The 21,558-nt window shown below is 40.0% G+C and overlaps 1 long non-coding RNA gene across 1 annotated transcript; it reads right to left on the bottom strand.

Annotated features, from left to right (window-relative positions):
• Positions 1-1,213: 1,213 nt before the first annotated feature.
• LOC122539668 (uncharacterized) lies at positions 1,214-19,973 on the bottom strand. Its single transcript, XR_006309142.2, has 4 exons — positions 19,873-19,973; positions 14,823-14,885; positions 3,701-3,751; positions 1,214-2,127 (listed from the first exon to the last, which is right to left on the bottom strand). It is a non-coding gene; the product is annotated as an uncharacterized LOC122539668 (long non-coding RNA).
• Between the last annotated feature and the right edge of the window lie 1,585 nt (positions 19,974-21,558).

The raw sequence follows: 21,558 nt of genomic DNA, 5'->3' as shown, positions 1-21,558 counted from the left end.
CCTTGTGGTTCTGTAGTGAATGCAATCTGTAATTGAGCTAATCCTCAGTTATGGCTCATCCCTATTTCCTCTGGAGTTGTAAGGAACAATTCTGGTGGAACAGAATCAATGGACCAAATGGCTGAGTTCTTCTCCTATATTTTATGAGAATAGGTCATTTCTAAATTTCCAGCCCCAGACAGTGTCTAAATTCCATTGGGTCCAGGTGATCCCAACAGCAGTTTTCTTTTCAATTCATCATAAAGTTGAAGTAGAAATGAGTGCTAGTTTAAATAGAAATAGGAAACAATCTCTTCAATCACCCACTCGACAAATCAGGATTCTTTTCAACTGTGCACAGATCACACGGACCTTGCCAGTCGACAGCAATAGAGAAAATTGCAGACATTGATTTTTGCTCTGAAGGTGGGGAAAAGACATTCTCTCCCTTTATTGACCTCTTGCAGTCCCAGAAATTTTAACCTGAAGTTTTACAATACTTGTGTCTGAGTGCTGGTGAAGAAAGACTAATTTTGCCAAAGTTTTGTCTTGAAGTCTTGAAAATTCAGAATAAATAATAATGTACTGGGAAAGTAACTTTTAAATTACATGAGAAGAGACTGCTGGTAGGTTGGCAAGTGGAGTTTGTTTGATATAGGCATAACTATGGAAAACGTACCAGTTAAATGATTACAGGCAGTAAACTGCCAAGTTTTGTACCGCCCAACAGCAAATGTTTATATTATTGTAATTTGATTTATTTTGTTCATTTGCTTTGCTCAGTTTCAGAAGTGACATCATGTACAGTTGGAGGAGCTACTAAGCTGTGTGTAATGCAATTACGCTTCGGACTGCTGACAACATCTTAGAATAAACTAGGTAACCAGTCACTAGAGTATCTTATATCAACAAATGTCAGTTGGAAGGGTCCGTGAGGATTTATAAGATTGTGCTGTCATACCTCCAATAGAATACTGACAATTTTAAAGGAAGGTTTCTACTCTGATACATGTAATGTAACAGGTATAAATTTAATGGAGAAAAGCACCAAATTTAATTACCACTTTACAAAACAGAATATTATTTAAAGCTTTAATACTACTTTTGTATCATTCTTCCGTGTTTTCAAAATAATAATGAAGAAAGGAAACGTAGATGGAAAGAATGTTTGAAAGAAAAGACAATATCAATATGGTAAATCTGCTAGATTACATTTTCAGTTCACACACAAAGAGATTTTCTGATTAGATTTTTTTTTAAAATGGTACCTCAACTGGATATGGGTCCAAATGCTGGCAAATGGGACTAGATTAGTTTAGGATACCAGGTTGACATGGAAGAGTTAGACCAAAGAGTCTGTTTCTGTGCTGTACATCTCTATGACAGGACATTGGTTAGGCCACTGTTGGAATATTGCATGCAATTCTGGTCTCTTTCCTATCAGAAAGATGTTGTGAAACTTGAAAGGGTTCCGAAAAGATTTACAAGGATGTTGCCAGGGTTGGAGGATTTGAGCTATAGGGAGAGGCTAAACAGGCTGGGGCTGTTTTCCCTGGAGTGTTGGAAGCTGAGGGGTGACCTTATAGAAGTTTACACAATTATGAGGGGCATGGATGGGGTAAATAGGTAAAGTCTTTTCCCTGGGGTCGGGGAGTCCAGAACTAGAAGGCATAGGTTTAGGGTGAGAGGGGGAAGATATAAAAGAGATCTAAGGGGCAACTTTTTCAGGCAGAGGGTGGTACATGTATGGAATGAGGTGTCAGAGGAAGTGGTGGAGGCTGTACAATTGCAACATTTAAGAGGCATTTGGATGGGTATATGAATAGGAAGAGTTTGGAGGGATATGGGCCAAGTGCTGGCAGGTGGGACTAGATTGGGTTGGGATATCTGGTCAGCATGGACGGGTTGGACCAAAGGGTCTGTTTCCATGCTGTACATCTCCATGACTCTGTGTCTCTATGACTCTATGACTCCATAACTGAAAGCATGTCCAACTTGAAAGATATGTCTGCTGTATATACGTAGATTGATTTAATCACATGATCAAGTTTATTTTTGTGGTGATGCTTAAAATTTCTTCTCTTCTTTGATAGTTTCTAGTTGATTTTCCAGGCTGTGTTTTAGATGACTCCTGGGTTCAGGCATTTGCTGGAACGAGAAAATTGTTACAATAATGGCAAACTGGGCCTATCTTTATTTAATTACTATTATCAGATTTTAATATTTGAGAGCCTCATCGGCCAAAGTGGTTTTTAAAGAAAACATGTCAGCAAACATGAGCCAAACTGACATTGTTCTAAAAGGCACTGAAACTCAAATCTGCATTGCCTGGGTAGTTCATACCTTTCTGAAAGTTATGCACATACACATCTCAACATAAGAATCATTAGGCTATTCAGCCCTTCAATCCAGCTCCACCATTCAATAAGATCATAGCTGTTCTGTTTCTGTTCCAAATTCCACATTTTCATCTCCCACTTGATCATCTATGATTCCCTTGCCTAACAAGAATGTATCCACATCTGCCTGAAATATATTCAATGGGATTGCTTCTATCGCTTTCTGAGGCAGAGGGTTCCAAAGTCACACAACCCTCATCTCTGTTCAAAAAGGGGTCAACTCTAATTTTCATTTGGTGTCCCCTAGTTCTAGACTTGCTCACAAAAGGATTGTTTCCGCATCCACCTTGTTAAGACCACTCAGCGTCTTTTAAACCTCAACCAAATCACAGCTCACTTTTCTAAACTCCAAGGGAATAAACCCAGCCTGTCCAACCTTTCTTCATAGGGCAACCTGATCATTCCTGCTGATCATCCAACTTGAGAAAAGAAATAATCATTCTAGTCATCAGAATCTACAAAGTGAGCAATAAAGAAAACAGAACTGATAAAAATAAGAAGATCAAAGCCATTTTCTCTTACTCGCTCTCTCTCAAAAATGCACCATAACGGTACCCACCTCCCTCGAAATATCTCAGGAGTATTGATAGACACTGTCTGCTCCTTCACCAAGAATACCTGGCACAAATCTTAATTGATTTTGATACATGTCCCATCTTCTGACCTGCCACTTTTCTTTAACTAACTATGTTTTTTCTTTGATATTAATAGAATCAAAGAGTCATAGAGGTCTACAGCATGGAAACAGGCCCTTTGGCCCAACTTACCCATGCCGCTAGTTATAAAACTAGTTTTCAGAATTTAAACTAGTTCAATTTGCCTGCATTTGATCCATATCCCTCCATATCTATACCATCCATGTACCTGTCTAAATGTTTCTTAAATGACGAAATTGTATTCGCTTCCATCACTACCTCTGGCAGCCTGTTATAGACACTCAACACCCTCAGTGTGCAAAAATTGCCATTCTGGACTGGTTTGTATCTTTCCCCTGTCATCTTAAACCTATGACCTTGAGTTTTAGACTCCCCTACTCTGGGGAAAAGCTATTAGCTATCCACTTTATCAATACCTCTCATAATTTTATATACCTCTGCAAGGTCACCCCTTAGTCTCCTACGCTCCAGTAAAAAAAGTCCCGGCCTATCCGATCTCTTCTTATAATTCAAACCTTCCAGTCCAGGCAACTTTAACACTTCTAGTTAAGCAGAAAAGTGAGTTCATTCCTTACAATATTTATTGCTCGTTGGAATGTATCTATTCTGTATATTCTGAAATAATCCCTTAAATGTCTCGTGAATAATTGGATTCCTAATTCTTACCTTCAAGAAATCTTGTCATTTTTCTCCTTCATTTTGATGTAGTTCACTATACTTTAATTGATGTGTGATAGTTATAAGGTGAAAAAGAAATAAAAAAGTTGTTGTGACTAATCAAGCAAAGCTTAAAAAGAGGGATCCAGTCTCCCCCTCTTCACATGATCATAACATAATGTACAAGATTCAAGCCCCTTGACTTGTTTTCATTGCATTTGGGTTAGCCAAGGTAATTTTAAGGTGAGATATGGAACAACGAAAAAGCAAGATGGAAGATGTTAGCTTTTGTTTTGAAAGAAATACAAACTTTCTAAGGATTGTATTCACCATAAAAGTTGTCTCAAATGCCATAATGGATCTCTTATCATCATACAAATCCTTCCAAAATGCCTCTTGTATGTAATAAGATTGGGACGGTTTCCTGGTCAGCTGCACTCAATGTAGCATGGTGTTCTTCAATTTATAAGCCTCTGGTGACAGGCTAGGGAATGTTCCAGAAAATGTGAGGTAGGAAAACAGATGTAAATGTGTGTATTTGCATGCCTCCTGTGTCTCTAAATGTGGGAGGTTTCTAAGTCCATCAACATTATTGCAAACTAGTTTGCAAACAATTTTCTTTATCTGCTCTCAATGTGCATTGTCTTGATTGTATTTTGTTTTGATGTCTTTCAAAACAATTCCTACGTATCATGCTGTTCAGAATATTCCCTGCTTCACACTAACACACCAAATTATGACTTTGCTTTTTGTAGATCATTCAACATTCCATTTAGTGTTCCAACGTTTCCACAGTGAAGATAAGTCAAATGCTACAAAGCAATGTTTAGGTATTGCATAATTTTTAGTGTCACCAAGCCTACTCGATCAATGAGTGGGGACAAGGTAAACTTCTTCTGAGGCATCAGAAAGGACTTGAAACAAATCATTTGGCATCGTGGGCGGCACGGTGGCACAGTGGTTAGCGCTGCTGCCTCACAGCACCAGAGACCTGGGTTCAATTCCCAACTCAGGCGACTGACTGTGTGGAGTTTGCACGTTCTCCCTGTGTCTGCGTGGGTTTCCTCCGGGTGCTCCGGTTTCCTCCCACAGTCACAAAGATGTGCAGGTCAGGTGAATTGGCCATGCTAAATTGCCCGTAGTGTTAGGTAAGGGGTAAATGTAGGGGTATGGGTGGGTTGCGCTTCGGCGGGTCGGTGTGGACTTGTTGGGCCGAAGGGCCTGTTTCCACACTGTAAGTAATCTAATCTAAAACTTTGCCAAATAAAACTTCATTAATTATCAATTATTTACCAGTTACTTATCTCATTTGTGTCATTCTTCCTGACAATATGGAAACATAATTTGTATTTTTACCTGATAAAAAGGGCAAGAAAAGCAGTGATTTACCAATTTTTCTTTCAGCCTAGTCTATAGTATTCATTAAAATGATAGAAAGACCTATGATCTGAAGCAAAAATAGACACTGGAGAAACTCAACAGGTCTGGCAACATCTGTGGAGAGAAAGCAGAGTTAACATTTCAGGTCCAATGACACTTCTTCAGTTCTTAATTTTAAATTGCACCAGATAATCACTGTGACAGAAGACATTTGGCTATGTTCTAGGAAATCGACCCAGTTTGCTTCCAATCCAATGTCATTGTTGCATCTAGTTAGATCATTGCTAACGTGTCAGGGAAAAAGCGAATTGGAATTTTCATGGGTTACACAATGGGCACTACAAGAAGATAAAACTGTATGATGTTAAAACCACCACTCGAGTATTTTGAGCAACTTCAATTTGAAAGACTTACACTGTTGATTTATACAGTGTTAGGACACGGTGGTGAACCCCTCTGATACTTAAACCCAAACATCCAGAAAAGCTCACCTCACCTCATAACCTGTTAAACTATGAATGACAGAGAACTCCCAAATTCCACAACTTAAAGAAAATAATATCAATTTATTTTCAACTCTAAAAGTGAACATTAAGCAACAACTATTCACAACTCTAAGCCCTCCTTTCTCTTAACTGCTTACTATCTGCCTCCAACTCTACAACAATATACTGTTCTAATAAGACACTTATTAAAATTTCATCAGCTTAATTTCAAAACCACACAGCTGCTGTCTTCTCCTGTGTCTTTCTTTTTCTGCCTAAGATGTCCCTGGGTCGTCGTCTTTCTTTTTACTGCAAATGTGTTTCATATGAAAAGGTATCTTTGATAGAGAGTGTTTCCTAATTCCTTGGCGTACAAGATGTTAGATCTCCAGGCGTTTCTATCTCAATGGCCATTGCTCTCTCTTAAAGGTGCAGTACATACCTTCAACTTCATAACAACTGTTTAAATATAACTTCCAAGTGCTCTTATGATGTTATAATAGTATCTCTACCATTAGATCAGGAATCCTAGGTTCCAGTCCCTCCTGCTCCAGAAGTGTTTCACAACATATCTAAACAGGTTGATTCAAAATATCTAGAAATACCTTCCATCCATAATGAGAGATCAGAATTGTAAAATTCCTTCAAAGGATTATATGATATCATTCATCATGCAATATCAGGTTCAGAAGTTTAGAATTTTAACTCTTTACCTTCTGTATAACTGACATTTTGTATACCATTGAGGCTCAACTGGAAGGCAGCATTTGGTCTCCTGAATTTCAAGACTAATGGGTTGAGATTGTATTGTTTGTGACAGCATATTTAAAGTTGATGAATGAGTTCTTACATTGTGCTGCTGGACAAGGAACTTCATATCAATGTAATCACATACTAATTCCACAGAGCTGGATTTTACCCTATAAATTTTCAACATCCAATGCAAATTTTGTCTAGAAACTAACTCGAAATCTGCCTGACAGAGAAACATGAAGACTCACTCACATCACATTTCTAATACTGAACATAGACTTAGCTATCTTCCTCGACTGATCTAGTTTTGTTATTATCCCCTGTTCTGCTTGTGCTAATGTTGATACTAAATGAAGTTTAGGTTTCCTATGGATTATTACGGCACAGCTCTGTGGCTGTCACACCCTGAAGTGGGACAGAAACATGGATCTTCTAGCCCAGAGGTGGGAGCATTACCACAATGCTGTAAGACCAGCGCCTCCATCCTCCACCTCCTCAAAAGAATGAAAAATATTCTGGTGGCTTCTACTTCTCCTTGGCTATTTGATAGTAACAGCTGCATAGAGGAGACACTGAATTGTTTATTAAAGCATTCGAGATGATTAAAAAGATTTAAAGGCAATCTTGAGGCTTTTGTTGTAGGTGGGGTTAGGTTGAGGTCTCACCTGCTCCATTTCTGAACAGGTTCATTAGAAAATATCTAGTAAGAACAAGCATCCCCTCTGGCGATAGAGTGCAGAACATACATAAAACAAAGAATTGCAGATGCAGGAGATCTGAAACAAATTGAAGATTGTTTCTAACCTTTTTTTCTGCACTCAAAAATGGAAATTGCTGGAGATACTCAGCAGGTCTGGCAGCATCTGTGGGAAGAAAGCAGAATTAATGTTTCAGGTCCAGTGACTCTTCATGACCTGCTGAGTTTCTCCCGCAATTTCCATTTTTGAGTGCAGAAGAAAAGGTTAGAAACAATCTTCAATTATGTGCTGGGCTGCTCAGAGGTGATGCCTGGAGAAACCTCCTTACACAATGTGATGTGGGAACCTGTGATTTTCAGTTCTTTTGTTAGGTAAAGGTAGTAAGAAGTATTGAGCCAAAGTATGTAGGTAGAGTTACAATAAAGATTAGGCAAAAGTGAGGACTGCAGATGCTGGAAACCAGAGTTTAGATCAGAGTGGTGCTGGAAAAGCACAGCAGGTCAGGCAGCGTCCGAGCTACAATAGAATTGAATGTTGGGTCAGGTGCTAGAGACGGAATGGCCCATTCCTTTTCCCAGGGCAAAGGGTGATTGAAGTAATTTGAACTCTCCTCCTTCAGAATTTTAAAAAGGTCAAAAGTTGGGCTGACAAAGAGTCAGATTTTCCTCTCGCAGTTTAAAAGACTTTGACTTCCTTTAGGTTTTGCTTTCTCTTTGTCAGCTTTCGGTCGGAGCTTTTGCCTGCATTGTGTAACAATTTATGATCCAGTCAACTCCACCTGTAGGTTCAGATATGGTGGTGATCCTTCTGTGCATTCTTGTCCTACCTAGTCCCTTCTCCCCACCATCTCACCTTGAGACATTCTCATTGCCCGCAGTGATGCAGTGGAAGGGAAATAATTAAATAAGATTGTCAGAGCCCATGAGGTATGAGGGGAATTAAAACAAGGAAAGAGCAGCAGATCAGAAATAGTTCCTATTGCAACAAAGGAGGTTTCTTTCAGCCCTATTAAACATGCAAACCTGCAGTGCTCATTGCTTGACCGTGCTGGGCCATTATAATGAGGCATTCAATTCTACTGCTGGAGTTGCAGCTGGCAGAGAGGAAAGCAGTGCCCCATTATCTGCATCACTGAGATGCTTAACCATTTGAAGCAGGAGTTTAGAGCACCCTGCCCCATCCAGCCAAAACATGTGAGGCGTGTGCCATTGAGTTATCACACAACTCTGGGCATTCTTGCTTCTTCGAGTGCCCAGTAAATGGGTACTAATGAAAGAGTTTGAGAAAATAAACATCCCCCCCTTGCAATTGCCAGTCTTGGCATCACCGGGTCTAAATTATATGCTGCTTGTCTGTCTTTTCTTTTCCCTAGGAGTTAGAAGCTTTGCTGGCAGCTTTCACAGCAGTGGCTTTTTCTTTCTCCATTGAACTAACGTTGAAATGATGTTGTGAAAACCACCCACAATTTTGCATTCCAGCAGTTTCCCTTAGTTGACAGGCCTGTCCAATAACAACATTCAGCAGATAGTGCAATAAACAATAACATTCTAATAACTTTCCCGATGGTATCAAAGTGACTGCAAGGAGTTCATCAAGGAGTTAAGTTTAATAAAGTCTGGAAGTCGGAGGGAAGAGAATGGAGGGGGATAAGTAAAGAGTAACCCTGGGTGACTCACAAGAAGCCAAAGTCACACAGATAACGTCAATTTTGGAAACAGACGTGACTAATAGTTGCAATCCAGATTATGATGCGATGACTTTTCAACATGAGAATTGTTGATATGCGAGTGCACAAAGTGGCAGGGCACACAACACTCACAAGTAAGGAATTATCCCATCGATGTCATTTATAACTTTTGAAAAAAACAGCAGGGTTGAAATAATTTGCCAGTTCTGACGCAGTCACTGGGGTGCTAATGAGTTTGAAAGCAACCGTAATATCTTTCTGTGGTGTATAATGTCATTAGAATCCTTCACCCATGGTGTAACCTTGTCACACTGCCTCTCAGCTGTTCCATGTTACACTGTGTATAGGATTTCCAGACAAATCCTTTCCCAGTAAGCCCCCTGCCCAGAAGAATCTAACACTTTGCCATGTATACCGTCACACTTACAGTGAAATTCTGAAATATTTCCAGAAGCAGCAGAAACTCTTCAAAAGGGAAACGTTAGTTGTTGAATTTCAAACTCAGTTTCAAAGATAATTGGAAAAGTTGAGCTTCTCTAGACACTTTCTCATGTGTCCTGTACAAAAGTCAGTTCCTAATGATATAGATTAAGACTATGTGAACGTCTGGGAAGGGAGGGCATATTCTGTGTGAATGGCTGACTCCATTGCATATAATTACTTCCATGTCATTCCACATTTCTTCAGAAGTTGATTAACATTAGTCTCTAACTCTTCAGCAGACTAAACTATCATGCACAGCTTCTTCCTGTCTATTCTATGCAAGCTGCCCATAATTTTGAAAAACATGTTCAGTTCTCTTCTTGGTCTCCTTCTCTCTAACTTCAATCTATCCTCATAGCTGAAGTTTCCCCATTCCTGAAATTACTCACAGAATCCCTACAGAGTGGAAACAGGCCCTTCGGGCCAACAAATCCACACTGACCCTCTGAAGAGTAACCCAACTAGACCCATTCCCCTACTCTATTACTCCTCATTTACCCCTGACTAATGTGCCTCACCTACACGTCCCTGAACACTATGGGCAATTTATCATGGTCAGTTCACGTGACCTGCACATCTTTGGATTGTGGGAGAAAACTGGGAGTACCCGAAGGAAACCCACACAGACACAGAGAGAATGCGCAGACTCCACACAGACAGTCACCTGAGGCGGGAATTGAACTCAGGTCCCTGGTGCTTTGAGGCAGCAGTGCTAACCACTGAGCCACTGTGCCACCCCACAATTCTTGTAAATTGCTTCTGCACTCTCACCAATGCATCTTTCCTATAACGGAGTTTCCTGAACCATATGCAATGCTCCAGCCAAGGTCTAATAAGTATCTTATACATATTTGACATCAGCTCCTTGTTCTTGTACTCTATGCTCCAGTTATTAAAGCCAAGCAGACTTGTACATCCTGCCACCTTTGATGATCTGTGAATATATACCTCTTGGTCCCTCTGCTCCTGTTCCCCCAAACTATTGTACATTTATTTTATATTGTCTTTCACTGTTCTTCCTACCAAATTATATCACCTCATGTTTCTTTGCATTGAACCTGACCTACCACATATCCACATAACTCCATAACCTGTGGAGAAGCATTTTATGCACTATAATGTTTAATATTTATTTCTTTTGTGGAGCAAGGGAGAATGGGTGAACCCATCTGCCAATAGCTGCCATCAATACCATGACAAATGAAAACAAAAGCACCATTTTGATGATCTTTTGGATTTTTACCTGAGTCTGCAAATCCACTGCAATTCTACAGAAACCAAATGTAAAAGATCGAACATTGGGAACCCGCTCTGATTTAACAGCCAACCACGATAAAAAGTTCTTAAATAATAAATAGCAAAATGAAAGCTCTGTTAACTGTTTGGGAATGGAGACGGAATTTGACATAGCTAAATGTTTCGGTCCCTAAAGCATCATCTTAGATTTCCTCTTTGACTTGTCAAAAGCTGGCATAACCCAGAGCCAGTACTCTGTGCCCATGAGCACCACTATGTCTGACATCATTAATATTTTATAGATCTGGACGCATTGGTTTTTAAATGAGCCAACATCCTTTTAGGAAAGAGAAGACATCCACTAATTGACACAATACTGCAAGAATAGTCTTCAGAAGGGCACCAGATTCTCAACCTCCCTGGGATTCGGCGATATGCTGTTTAACAAAGGTCAGCAATCTGCAAACTTTACATTCATTTTATAGCATGGAACCTGAGTGCCAATCTTCCAAAGCTGTGTTTTAATGCAACCACAATCAGTCGATGGCCTAAAAGGTGTAATACCTGGCTGCATGTCGTCCACACATTTGACGAACCGAGGAAAAACTTCAGTGATACCCCAAGGCCTGACTGGTGAAGTGCGGCATTCCTACAAACACTTGGGAATCATTGGCCCAAGACCATCCAAAGTGGAGGAAGAGCATTCGGGAAGGCATTAAGCACCTTGCGACATGCTGCTGGGAATGAGCGGAAGCCAGTGGAAAACCGCATAAGGAGTGCGCTGCCACACCAATGGCCAACCTACCCCCTTCCCCCAACCACCTTCTGCCCCAAGTGTAACAGAGCCTGCAGAAGCTGCTTTGGTCTGTACAGTCACCTAGACACTCAACCCAAGGTTGGGAGAGAGTCATGTTTGTCTGGCAGGGACTGCCAATGATTGAATAAATGAATCAAAACATCACACATTACTTTAACTCCATATTATTGATGTTATGAGTATGGGTGGGGGAGGGGTGGTAGTCTTACACTGATTCAAGTGGAAGTGAAGAAATATTTATAATTTCTTTTCTAATAAAAGTGGCTAGCACTGTGAATTATTAACCATGCATTGAGAAGAGACCTTGTAAATGATGATCAATGCTTCCACCTAGTCTGTGTAGTAAAACTGGACACCCTATATATCCAGCTTGAGGAATTATGAAGTAATGTACTGGTGATTTGCCTGAACATGTGAGCTGTCATCATGTTCCACCAATAACTTCAACAAAGAGGCCTCGCACTGAACCTGGGAGTTCATGTTATTCTGAGAAACTATCATCATAAATCTTAGAGCTCAAACATTTCTGTCAGAGGATCTTTACATGCGATTCATTTTTTTAATCCTGGGTCATCTGTTTAAATGTGCTGGTACTTCAAGATCAGGGCAGCAAGTTTCAAGATAAATCAATATTTTTTCAAATTTTCTCCGTCTCTATTCTGTTAGGCATTTTCTCTCTCTTTTATAGATAAATGTAATATATATGTGTAGTATATAAAAGGGGCTTGCATTCAGTTAGCACCTTTCGTGATCACAGGACACCCCCAAAGTGCTTTAAAATGACTACTTAAGTTTTGTAGTGGAGTAACTGTTACATCTGTAATTTGGGGAAAGTGGCCAATTTGCACAGTAGGCTCTCACAAATAACAATGTATTATAGGCCAGCTTCACTATTTATAGTGATGTTATTGAGGAATAGATATTGGCTTGGACAAAGGGGAAGATAATTTTCTCTCTCCAGGATAATGCCATGGGATTTTTATGTCCATCTGATGTTTCATTTTCTAGAGGTGGGGTCTGATTGTGTTTCAGATGAGTCTTCTGCTGTTACTATTCATTTCAACAAGGACTTTGTAGTGATGTATTTTCTATTGAGACAGGTAGAATACCAGAGGTGTTTAGATACACCCTCTGATAGATTGTTCACCTGTCATATGACTATCATCAATATATGACAATTTCTTAGACTCATGCTGTTAAGCCATTAATTTAGAATGTCTCTGAGGCCCAAAATCTCTCACAATATTAAAACCTGATTGCTCTATGATCATGGAAAAGCGCAGCAGGTCAGGCAGCATCCCGGGAACAGGAGAATCGACGTTTCGGGCATAAGCCCTTCTTCAGGGCTTATGCCCGAAACGTCGATTCTCCTGTTCCCGGGATGCTGCCTGACCTGCTGCGCTTTTCCAGCAACACATTTTCAGCTCTGATCTCCAGCATCTGCAGACCTCACTTTCTCCTGCTCTATGATCATGTGGAATCTGAGAAGTCTCATTTGCCAGCATTTGGCTCATTTCCCTCTTAAACCCTTTCAATTCATTATTGAGTCAAGAACCTATCTAACTCTGCCTTCAAAATACTCAATGACACCATGAGCATTGCTCTCTGGATGAGAATGCCAAATGGTACTATATTAATTTAGGATATCTGGTTGACATGGATGAGTTGGACCCAAGAGTCTGTACATCCCTCTGACTCTGTGACTAATATTGTTCCCTTCCCTTCTCCTCGGGTTTCATTTACAATTATTGTATCACGCTACTGCCAAATTAAACTATGCAACAAAACCGATAAACATCATAAACAAAAGATACAATATCCCTGTTATTCTTCTATATAAAATGCTGGTGCGGCCACACTTGGAATATCATGTACAGTTCTGGTCGCCCCATTACAGGAAGGATGTGGAAGCATTGGAAAAGGTGCAGAGGAGATTTACCAGGATGTTGCCTGGTCTGGAGGGAAGGTCTTATGAGGAAAGGCTGAGAGACTTGCGTCTGTTCTCATTGGAAAGAAGAAGGCTAAGAGACGATTTGATAGAAATACACAAGATGGTCAGAGGATTAGATAGGGTAGACAGTGAAATACTTTTTCCTAGGATGATGACATCAGCGTGTAGGAGAGGGCATAAATACAAATTGAGGGGTGTTGTAAGACAGATGTCAGAGGAAAGTTCTTTACGCAGAGAGTGGTAAGGGTGTGGAATGCCCTATCTGCTAATGTAGTCAACTCAGCCACATTAGGGAGATTTAAACAACCCTTAGATAAGTACATGGATGATGATGGGATAGTGTCGGGGGACGAGCTGAGAGTAGTTCACAGGTCGGCGCAACATCGAGGGCCGAAGGGCCTGTTCTGCGCTGTATTGTTCTATGTTCTATGTTCTTGGGGTGTATAGAGTGGCACTATACATCCAGATCTGCCCTCCAGCCAAGGTTGACAATGTATTGCTAGGTTAGAGTTACAAACTACCCTGTTGAGATTGGAAGCAGCAACAAAGGCTGTAATACTGTTATATCTTCAATTATGTTATTATAAGCTTCAACTGGTGGCACAATCAAGCATTTTGCCCATTATTTATGTCTTTTTTTTTCTTGCTGGCCTAAAATTGTAGGTTTTATAATGGAATATTTAAGTGACTAGAACTCGGGGCCACATTTAAAAATAAGAGATTTTCCATTCAAGTTGGAGAGATGAAGCGAATTTGTTTTCCTCTGAGGGTCATGAGTCTGTGTAATTCTCAGCCCAGAGAGCAGTATTCATGGTGTCAGTGAGTAATTTGAAGGCGTTGTTAGATATGTACTTGACTAACAAATAAAGTCAAAGAGGTATAGAGTCTTAACAGGAAAGTTAGGTTGAAGCCACAATCCAATCCAATCTTCCCGAACAGTAGAACATGCTCATGGTGTTGGATGGCCTTATCCTGCTCCAGATACGTATGTCCACATGAAGCCATTCAACTCATCATGTCAGTGCCAGCCTTATACTGGAGGACTTTCAGAACTGATCCTATTACCTTTCCCTCTAGCTCATTTTATTATTCATTTGTGAAATTTTTATCCCTACCTAATTGCTAGTTAAAAGTCACCCACATTGCTGGAGTCCAATGTAGACCAGGCAGCATCAAAGGAACAGGAGAATCGACGTTTCGGGCATAAGCCCTTCTTCAGGAATCAAATGCCCGAAACGTCGATTCTCCTGTTCCTTTGATGCTGCCTGAACCTGCTGCACTTTTCCAGCAACACATTTTTAAGCTCTGATCTTCAGCATCTGCAGTCGTCACTTTCTCCGATGTAGACCAGACCAGACCAGATCAGAATGATGGATTTCCTTCCCTGAAGGGCATTTTGAGCCAGCTGAGCTTTTACAGCAACCAGAAGCATGGTCACCCTTACACTAGCTTTTAATTCCAGATTTTAAAAAAAATTCAAATATCACCATCTGCCAAGGTATTATTCGGATCCATGTCCCCAGGACATTGGCTGGAGTTCTGGATTACTAGTCAAGTGACATTACCACTATGCCATCACCTCCCTTTCATATATATATATATTTCAAATGTTTATCCGACTGTTATTCACATTCAACGTACAATGTTAAACTTCTGAGAAATTCCTCATTGTAGAAGTTGGAATGTTCTGGTGATAAAATGCATCTGAAAACAAAGAATATTGACAGGTTACCACAACAAGGCAGGTTTGCTGTTAAGCTGTGCTCTAATAACATAACATGAATAGGATCATTGGGATTATGTAAGTAAGCTGCTCATGTTAGTTGACAGAACCTTTGTGTATTTATAAAACTCAGTTCACGTACAATTCATCATCATTGAATCGCGCATTTTACCTTTTAATAAACTACCCTCTCTTTCATTCTCATTATAGAAAAGATAAAAAGTTGCATGAGGGGAAAGGGGAAAGACAGCAAAATAATATCAGACAATAATGTAATGTGAAGCATAATCTTTCAAACCTGTCATTTGACTAAATTGCAATAACATTCTCCTTTCTCCTTTTCTCTGAACAAGAAAGAAGGACAGATTGGTCAATTTTCGGTGCTTTATTGGTTTTAGGTAAAATGTTCTTTAATAACTGGCAGTATTTATGTGAATGCTATCCTCAAAATAGCATCCTAATCATAAAGGCTCCTTGTGTTTGCCTTGAGTACATTATGCTGTTTCTGTATTCTTTTGTGCCTTCAAGATAAGAGAGATCATTGCAAACAGCTGGTCTATAATATACTGCAATAAATGTACGATAAAATATTATCCATCACTTCAGCTTACCACTGAGCTTCCCCCAGTGCAGCCTGATGGAGTTTAAGAAAAGCACAGGGGCAGGATTTAGGGCAAATTGACCCTCCTGTAATGCAAAGTTGAAGAAAAATTGCCTGAAATATTTTCAATAATCCTGCTTTTCAGATGATGGCTTGGCTCGTGTGAAAGGTTTGTAATTATGATTTTGCACAGCCGAGTGAGCAGAGACCTCCTTGTGAGAGATGGAATGAGGTGATAAATATTCTATGTTATGACGTATGAAAATGCAGAAGTCAATTGTACTTGGAGGGGGCAATTGTTGTTTTTATGAGTTTAGTAACACACTATGGGGAAAGAACACAGATACAGTAACAGGCATATCCTTATTATGCATCGTTCTAAGGCAGTAAAATGAAATGGATTGACAACAAAGAGCATTGCAATTTAATTATCAGTATAAGTTGCTCTGCTGAGGTTTGCAGGCTGTTTGTTCTCAGTAACATTTTCTTCCTTTGAGATATTCCTTGATTTTGTTCAAAGATTATGGAATGCCGACTGCACAGAAGCAGACCATTCAGGCTGCCATGTTTCAGCTATCTTTCTGCAAGAGACGCTGACCCCATTTCCCCTCCTATATCTTTTCCTAATAGCCCTGCAGTTTGTAATTTTCTTCAGATAATTCTCCAATTCTCTGTTAAAGGTCTGGATTGAATTGACCTCCACCATACTCACAGGCAGTGCATTCCAAACCCTGACCACTTATTGTGAAAAGTGGAGTGCCACAAGGATCGGTGCTGGGTCCTCTACTTTTTGTCATTTACATAAATGATTTGGATGCGAGCATAAGAGGTATAGTGAGTAAGTTTGCAGATGACACCAAAATTGGAGGTGTAGTGGACAGCGAAGAGGGTTACCTCAGATTACAACAGGATCTGGACCAGATGGGCCAATGGGTTGAGAAGTGGCAGATGGAGTTTAATTCAGATAAATGCGAGGTGCTGCATTTGGGAAAGCAAATCTTAGCAGGACTTATACACTTAATGGTAAAATCCTAGGGAGTGTTGCTGAACAAAGAAACTTTGGAGTGCAGGTTCATAGCTCCTTGAAAGTGGAGTCGCAGGTAGTTAGGATAGTGAAGAAGGCGTTTGGTATGCTTTCCTTTATTGGTCAGAGTATTGAATACAGGAGTTGGGAGGTCATGTTGTGGCTGTACAGGACATTGGTTAGGTCACTGTTGGAATATTGCATGCAATTCTGGTCTCCTTCCTATCGGAAAGATGTTGTGAAACTTGAAAGGATTCAGAAAAGATTTACAAGGATGTTGCCAGGGTTGGAGGATCTGAGCTACAGGGAGCGGCTGAACAGGCTGGGGCTGTTTTCCCAGGAGCGTCGGAGGCTGAGGGGTGACCATATAGTGGTTTACAAAATTCTGAGGGGCATAGATAGGATAAATAGGCAAAGTCTTTTCCCTGGTTTCGGAGAGTCCAGAACTAGAGGGCATAGGTTTAGGGTGAGAGGGAGAAGATATAAAAGAGACCTAAGGGGCAACTTTTCCACGCAGAGGGTGGTATGGGTATGGAATGAGCTGCCAGAGGACGTGGTGGAGGCTGGTACAATTGCAACATTTAAGAGGCATTTGGATGGGTATATGAATAGGAAGGGTTTGGAGGGATATGGGCCAGGTGCTGGCAGGTGGGACTAGATTGGGTTGGGATATCTGGTCGGCATGGATGCGTTGGACCGAAGGGTCTGTTTCCATGCTGTACATCTCTGTGACTCTAAGACTCTATGTCACCGACACTTTTTTTACTTAAATATGTGTCTCATATTCCCCATCCATCCACTAATGGCAATATCTTTCCCTCTCAACTCTGCCTAGATCCCTCAAGAATTTGAACCACTCGAATAAACCTTCACTTAATCTTCTCTTCTTCATCTTCTCCAATATATCCTCATACCTGGAGTCATTCTTGCAATAAGTATAGAGTCCAGAACTGGACATAATACTCTACTTGAGGCTGAACCAATGGTTTATTCAGGTTTTCTACAATCTTATCACCCAGAGGGTTGTGAATCTGTGGAATTCCATGCCCAGCGGTGTAGTTGAGATTTCTCCATTGATTGTTTTTAAAGCTAAGATGGATATTCTTTTGAACAATGAAGGAGTTAAGGTTTATGGTGAGACAGTGGGTCAGTGGAGCTGAGGCCACAAAAAGATCAGCCATGACTTTATTGAAAGGTGGAGCAGGCTCAAAGGGCCAGATGGCCTACTCCTGATCCTAGTTCTTGTGTTCTTATCTTCTCTTCGCTCTATACTCTATGCCCTTATTTACACACCCTGTGTGTTTTATTAGCTGGTTTCTCAGCCTGCTCCATTACTTTTAATGATTTGGTGCAACACCTCGTGGTCCAACTGTTCTGCACCTTCTTTATGTCCCTGTCCCCTTTATGTTCCCCTCCTCATTATTCCAACTGTAATAAACCACTAGTTCTCCAACTTAAATTTGCCCGGGCTGACCGCATAATTTTCCTCCAGCACTCTGTTTCCTGACAGGATAATTCCACTGGCGACTGCAGCTCTGCAGTGCCTTAGGCATGTGGGTGTTGTTCATAGTAGAGCCAAGACAATGAGTGATGGTGACTTGTTCCACGATAAAAAGTCCTGTGTTTCAATCCTACCAGATGTCCAATCCGCATGCTTCAACAGCAGTCTGAGTATACAGCGAACTGTAGTCCGTCCACAGAAATGGATTATTTGGCTCATTTTCAGTTATTGAGACTATAATCCACAAAAGGCACCGGGATGTCTATATATTTATTGCTTGTGCAGTTTGCCATTGTGATGATTTCAGTCATATTCCTGCAATCCTACCGTAGCCCAAGGGAGAGCGTTGGCTTCAAATCCCCACAGAGCTGTAACATATATTTTTACTCCATCTGCCAAATGATAACTTGACATTAAGGACCTGTAATGGCCCTAAGATTGAGCATTCACTTAAAAAAAATTGCTTCGCGATCCATGTTAAATTTTTAAAAAGTTCCTTGTAGATCAATCTATTGCAATGCCTTAGATGAAGGGACTGAGTGTAATTTAGTTTGCTAAAGATACAAAGCTAGGTGGGAATTTTAGCTGAGTGGATGACAGATTCAGCAACAGGATATAGTCAGTAAATGGGTTGAGTAGGTGAAAGGGGAAATGTGAGGCTATTTACTTTGGTATGAAGAATGGAAAAGCAAGATATTTATTGGATTAGATTCCCTACAGTGTGGAAACAGGCCTTTGGGCCCCACAAGCCCATGCCCAACCCTTCAAAGAGTAACCCACCCAGACTCATATTAAACGGTGACAAACTATTAAATGTTAATCTTCAGCATTTCAGATGTTCTTATACATACATGATGGATAGGAAGTCATTAGAGAGGGAACGTCAGCATATTTCAGAGCTAAACATTGAAGGGAAGCAAACTGCTCTGTAAGGTGGAAAAGAAACAAAAACAAGTGGGACTAAAGTGACAACACAACCTTACTGATGTGTTACAAACCCTATTGTTATGATATTAGTAAACATGGACTATTCATATTCAGCTTCCATCGTCTGATTTACCTATCTAAGACATACATGGATCAAATTAACTTTTGAAAAGGACAAATACTGACTTAAAATGGCTGCTGTGATCATCTGACGAGGTTGAACTAAGCTCATGAAACCATCCATAAGCAAAGATCAATCTGAGCAAAAACTGACATTATTTTCAGTTAAAAATCCACACAACTCCAGGTTATAGTCCAATAGGTTTATTTGGAAGCACTAGCTTTCGGAGCACTGCTCCTTCATCAGGTAGCTGTAGAGCAGGATCACAAGACATAGAATTTGTAGCAAAAGATTACAGTGTCACACAACTGAAATGATATATTGAACAAAACTGGATGTCTGTTAAGTCTTTCATCTTTTAGAGTGAGTTGCAGGTTTTGGTTCATTAATATGTAAATCCCAGAACTACTTTTAAACCACATTCTCAAGATAACTTAGGGTTTTATATAAAAAGGCGGTATCTCAGCTCAGACAATGTATTAAAGGTGTGAGGTTAGAGTCTGTCTGTATCTCAATCTTGAGTCAATCTGGTTCTATTTCCAAAGTGGTTAAAATGTTACATGGATTGACTGATACACAATCAGCAGGCAGGGTGAGGAGGGTGAAAAAAAGAACTATCCCTCCTCAACTGGTCATAATGCTATAATTGCCTGATGTTATAGCAAGAACTGGTTAGATAATACAATGGATCATTTTCAGGGAAGTAATTAAAACACTCGAAGAGCAAAAGGGCACATTAATGAAAAGTTAGTGGAAAGCCTAGGAAATAACTTTACAAGAAAAAGGTTACTTACCTCTCAGTTTTCTTTTAAAGAGGCTTTATAAGCAGGACATTAGCATGTCTTTTTCTCTTTGCAGGTACTGGAAGATTTGGTGTGCTTCCAACATTTAGCTCTATATTTGCAATTTTCTTTCACTTTACTAACCTTTCCACATTTTCTGGCTTTATTTATATTTGCTCAGGTTTAATGGATTAAAAGATCTATTTCTAATCCCTAGGCTTTGATGACAAGAGGCAGCAATCTCTAAGCATAATGTTTTGGGAGCTGTAAGCTGACCCATATTACGTTTCTTCATCTTTTATTCATAATGAAAGCACAAAGCTTTGTATATTTTCAGATGTTGCCATTATGATTTGGGAAATAACTTAACACTTAAGTGTTTATGTTTTTTTTTTCTTTCATGGAGGATGGACATCACCGGTTAGGCAGCTTTTGTTGCCCATTGCTAATTGCCCTTGAGAAGATGGTAGTGAGCTGCTTCCTTGAACCACGATAGTTCATGTGGTATTACGAATGGGATTCCACAATTTTTAGCTGTAAACAGAAAAGGAATGGTGATATTGTTTCAAGTCAGGATGATGTGTGACTTAGAGGAGCATTCACAGGTAATGGTGTTCCCATACCCCTTGGCCTTCTAGACGGCAAAGATCGCAGATATGGAAAGTGCTGTTAAAGGGGGCTTGACTATCTTCAAACATACATTCACCCATCTATTGCTCAACTAAGACTGAAAAGAGTTCCTGACAATTTTGATTTACAAAGTCTCAAAGCTCTGTCATAAAAAGCTATTATTCCACTTCAAGATGTGAGTTCAAGTCAGCTCAAAGATAGAAGATTGTCATGAGCTAGATTTCGAAAGCTATTAAGGATCAAAAGAAAATACCTCCCTAAGCACTTCAATCCAGTTACTAACATGTATTATTCCCCCAACATAAACTACTGTACATTTATCATCTGCCATGACAATCGCTATATTTAGAAGACCAAAGAGATAGCTTAGAAAAATTGAAATGTCAACCAATTGTGTACAGATCAAACTAAATCTTGACTATGACCATTAGTTTGTGGAAGTGGGATAGAAAGTGGATCATACCATGAAGATATTGTCTAAACCAGACAGACTAAAATATCATCACTCACATCTCTTTACTACTTTCACATTCTTTACTGGACCTGCAGATGTAAGTGATCAAAAATTCCTCTTTGCAATGCCTATATGCCATTGGTGAGGCCTGTTCTGGACTACTATGTCCAGTTCAGGTCTCCCTGTTACAGGAAGAATGGAGAGAGTTCAGAAGAGATTTACCAGGATGTTGCTAGGACTGAAGAGATTGAGTTACAAGGTGAGGCTGGATAGGCTGGGACATTTTTCACTGGAATATAGGAGGTTGAGAGATGACCTTATAGAGATTTATAAAATCATGAGGGATAAAAATAGGTGAATGACAGGTGTCTTTTCTGTAGACTTCAAGATGAGGGGGCATATTTTCAAGGTGAGAGGAGAAAGATTTAAAAATGACATGAGGGACTTTTTTTACACAGAGAGTGGTTCCTGTGTGGAATGAACTTCCAGAGGAGATAATAGATGCAGGTACAGTTACAGCATTTAAAAGACATTTCGATAAGTACTTAAATAAGAAATATTTGGAGAGATTTGGGCCAAGCGCAGACGGGACTAGTTTAGCTTGGGATAATGGG

This window comes from Chiloscyllium plagiosum, unplaced genomic scaffold (genome assembly GCF_037043375.1).
Source record: "Chiloscyllium plagiosum isolate Xiang-an unplaced genomic scaffold, Cpla_swu_hap1 HiC_scaffold_32, whole genome shotgun sequence".
Classification (NCBI taxonomy): Eukaryota; Metazoa; Chordata; class Chondrichthyes; order Orectolobiformes; family Hemiscylliidae; genus Chiloscyllium; species Chiloscyllium plagiosum.
This window is presented reverse-complemented; position numbering and strand designations above follow the sequence as displayed.